Source organism: Solanum tuberosum, unplaced genomic scaffold, assembly GCF_000226075.1.
Source record: "Solanum tuberosum cultivar DM 1-3 516 R44 unplaced genomic scaffold, SolTub_3.0 scf00022, whole genome shotgun sequence".
NCBI classification, from domain to species: Eukaryota; Viridiplantae; Streptophyta; class Magnoliopsida; order Solanales; family Solanaceae; genus Solanum; species Solanum tuberosum.
Genome location: NW_006238948.1, coordinates 2,551,887 through 2,556,267, shown reverse-complemented (window position 1 = coordinate 2,556,267; position 4,381 = coordinate 2,551,887). Strand labels below are relative to the sequence as shown.

At 37.4% G+C, this 4,381-nt stretch overlaps 1 pseudogene; it reads right to left on the bottom strand.

The window, feature by feature from the left end:
- Nucleotides 1-1,324: 1,324 nt before the first annotated feature.
- On the bottom strand, nucleotides 1,325-2,423 carry LOC102585881 (40S ribosomal protein S2 pseudogene; annotated as a pseudogene).
- Nucleotides 2,424-4,381: the final 1,958 nt, after the last annotated feature.

The following is a 4,381-nucleotide window of genomic DNA, read 5'->3' as shown; positions in this document are numbered from 1 at the left end:
ACAATAATATAAATTCAGTTCAAAGCATTCTTACAAAAACTATGTATGCTATACACATGAGATTTCAGCCCAAAAGTAAAGAATTCACATAATGAAAAATTTATTTGTATTACCCCATACTTTCTAACACGTATATGACTAAGTTAACTTTGGATGAAAGTATTTACACTCGAGATAGTAAGGTGGTATTTGAGCTCAAATATCAAAGTGTCCAAGTGTATATAGGTGTTAAGTAAAGAAATTAAGAGTTGGAAATGAAATAAAATAAGTGAGTTGCTTGCTTGACTTTATTATGCTAGCAGGTGCATCACCTACTTATATTACATGGATCAAAATAAAAGACCAAGAAGAAGGTGCATCACCCACTTAGACTATTTGACCAACTTAAAATGTCCAAGTAGATGCATCACCTACTTGACCAAATCGTTGTCTAAACTGATCAACAAAAGTCGGCGAAAGAGGGCCCTTATAAGATCAAGATTAGATGATATTTTTCTTCATTTTAAATTATAAATTTAAGATTCTATCAATTCTCTCTCAAGCTCTCTCTTGACCTTCAAACAACCGCCGCTATATCCCTCTCGAGTTCTTAAAGTTCTCCCTTTTTTTTTTCAAGTCAAGTGTAGGGCAGCCCTATCATAGCTAGCAGTTCCACTTTTGCTTAACTTATAAGAGATTTATCCTTTTCTTCGGTTCAAGTTAAAGGAAAGTTTAAGTTCTTCAAGAATTAGAAGTCAAGAGTATAAGAATATTCACCGACAAAGGTAGGGTTACTTCCCCAATTTTGTCCATATATATATAAGTTGGGATGGATAATTATTTATGTGTAATAGGCAAGAATTCACGGACAAGGCTCAAAACTCATAAGAGTTGAAGTTTTGCGGTACAAGGGATCAAATTGCAGATGTTCTCACCAAGGCCCTCCCACAAGCCAAGCAAGATCAGTTCCGGCAGAAACTTGGAGTTTGTAATTTTGAATCAAGGGGGAGTGTTGAATATTGATTCAAACGTAGTTAGAGGTTCCTATTTAGTTGGCATAATAACACGTTTGTTAGGAGTCCTAGTTGAGTCAAAGCATATCTGCTGTTAGTTGCTAATATTTAGCTTAGTGGATAAGGTTGTGGGTCATTTTTCTTTTAGGTGGTTTAGCCTTAATTCCTATTTAAAGTGTCCTATGTATTTTCTTTAAAATATCATAAATATAACATGAAAGTTCTCTGCAACTCTTCTTTTAGCTTCTTATACGCTGTTTCTTCTTTCTTTATTCTCCAACAAAATTGGTATCAGAGAAGAGAACTACTAGAACAAAACAACAGAGCACATAAATCAAGCCTCAAACCTCTCAGGTGCTGCCTCTTCGGTGGCGTAGACAATAACCTTATTGGCAGGTTTTGCCAAGATATCAAAGTACTCTTGGAATGGAGATTTGGTGAAGGAAGGCTCTTTCCAAAAATCTGGGGTTAGGAACCCGTAAGTCTTCATTAAATAATCAAATGTCTCCTTAACAAAGTTTCCAAGGGTTTTGGTGGATCCACGAGAAGATGTGAAGACATCTTCAATACCAGCAAACTGAAGGACCTTCTTGGGACACGAGGAGCAACAGTACCAGCACCACGAGGATGAGGCACCACCCTCACAGTAACAGACCCACATTTTCGTGTAACCCTGCAAGGCACATTATGTGGCTTCCTAATCTTGTTACCCCAATTACCTCTCCTCATAGCTTAGCCAATATAAATGCTCCACGAATAGCAGTAGCAACTTCCTTCGAGCACTTAACACCCAAACCAACGTGACCATTCCTGTCACCTACAACAACAAACGCCTTGAACCCGGTTCTATGTCCGGCACGGGTCTGCTTCAAAACCGGTATGATTTTCATCACCTCATCCTTTAGAGATGGTCCGATAAGAGTATCAATGATTTGAAACTCCTTGATTGGGAGTGAGTGAAGGTGGATTTGGTCAAGTGACCTGATTTTTCCATTTTTCACAAGCCTTCCTAGCTTTGTCACTGGAACCCATTTCTCCTCCTCTGTTTCATGGCGTGAACGAGGGCCGCCATGGCCTCTTCCGTCATGGTCTCCACCTCTACCACCACGTCCACCAAATCCATGACTGAATATCCTCTCTCCCCTCCTCCTATCTCCACCATGATTGTAAGTTATTAGGTTTATAGCTAGGGTTTAGAGAGAGTGTGTGATGAAAAAAAATATATATTTGTTGGATATAGCACACAATCCAAAGCTTATAATCTATATAATCCATTGAGTGGAAATTTTTTGATCAGTAGAAATGTTATGTTTAATGAAGATGCTAGCTAGAACTTTGATTCTGAGAATGTTATTTCAAATATTAAATTACTGCCTATTGATGAAGCTTTTGAGCAAGAACCTACAGCAGTTTCTGTTCCAGGGAACGCATCCAACTCTTCTCCAATAAGTAGTAACCGTGCTACTCATCAATCAAGAACCTCTGCTCCAGCAAGTGATCACAACTTAACCCCCCAAGGAAGTGGCAGAAGTTCTTCTTCAAGTGATTCTTTCAGTGAAACTCCACCAGCGAAATTCAAATCGTTAAGGGAGATTTATGAAAATTGTTCTTTTGCTTTTTATATTACTGAACCCAATTGTTTCAAGGAAGCTGTAGAAAGTCAGGTATGGAAAATTAAATGATAAAAGAGATGCAAGCAATTGAGCAGAATCAAACATGGGAATTGTTGAATTTACCGGAAGGAAAGGAACCCATTGGACTCAAATGGGTGTTCAAAATCAAGCGTCATGCAGATGGGAGAATACAACGATACAAAGCAAGGCTTGTAGCTAAAGTATATGCACAACATCAAGGTATTGATTACGATGAGACGTTCTCACGTGTTGGTGAGAATACTCTTATCTTTGGCTACTAAACTGAGCTGGCCCGTTTATTAATTTGATGGTAAATTTTCATTCTTAAATGGGGATTTGGAAGAGGAATTTTATGTTTCCCAACCTGAGGGTTTTGGTGTTAGCGGCAATGAGAGCAAATTATACAATCTCAAGAATGTTCTTTATGGGCTAAAACAAGCGCCACAAGCATGGTACAGCAAAATTGACTCATACTTTCTGAGGAATGGATTTGAAAGGAGCGAGAATGAGCATATGTTGTATGTAAAGAAACAAAGTACAAGTGATTTTTTGGTAGTTTGTCTTTATGTGGATGACATGATCTATATGGGGTCATGTGAAACTTTAGTTGCTGAATTTAAATCTTGCATGATGAAGGAGTTTGAAATGTCAGATTTAGGTATTTTGCAATACTTTCTTGGTCTTCAATTGAAACAGGTAGAAATTGGTATTTTTGTTTCTCAAACGAAGTATGCAAAAGACCTCCTGTTCAAGTTCAGTATGCAAAATTGTAAAACGGCTGCCACACCCATGAATGCAAATGAAAAATTTCAGCTTGAAGATGGCATAGATCTCCCTGATTCTAGTCACTACAGAAGCTTGATTGGAGGTTTGAACTACCTAACACATACTCGTCCTGATATTATGTTTTATGTTAGTATGTTGTCTAGGTATATGCATAGTCCTACCAAGCAACATCTTGGTGCTGCCAAAAGATGCAGATTTCAGCTTGACAAAATACAGTGATAGTAATTGGGCAAGAAGTATAGATAACAAAAAGAGTACTTCTGGAAATGTGTTCAATTTAGCATCTTGAGCAATTTCTTAGAGCTCAAAGAAGCAGGATGTGGTTGCATTATCATCATCAGAAGCAGAATATCTCGCTGTAACTTCAGTAGCTTGTCAAGCGTTATGATTACAAAGAATTTTAGTTGATGTTTTCTATCATCAAGAGGGTCTGATAAAAATATTTTGTGATAACAAGGCAACTATTGAAATGACAAAGAATCTGTCTTTTCACAGCAGCACAAAGCACATACACATCCATTATTATTTCGTTCATGACCACACATCAAGAGTTGATATAGATTTGAAGTTTTTCGGTTCAAGGGATGAAATTGCAGATGTTCTCACCAAGGCCCTCCCACAAGCCAAGCATGACCAGTTCTGGCAGAAACTTGGAGTTTGTAATTTTGAATCAAGGGGGGGGGGTGTTAAATATTGATTCAAACATAGTTAGAGGTTCCTATTTAGTTGACAAAGTAACACATTTGTTAGGAGTCCTAGTTGAGTCAAATCATATCTATTGTTAGCTGCTAATATTTACCTTAGTGGATAAGATTGTGGCTAAGTTAGTGGGTCATGTTTCTCTTAGGTGGTTGAGAGTTAATTTCTATTTAAAGTGTCCTATGTATTTTCTTTAAAATATCAGAAATATAATGTGAAAGTTCTCTGCAACTCTTCTTTTATCTTCTTATACATTGTTTCTTCTTTCTT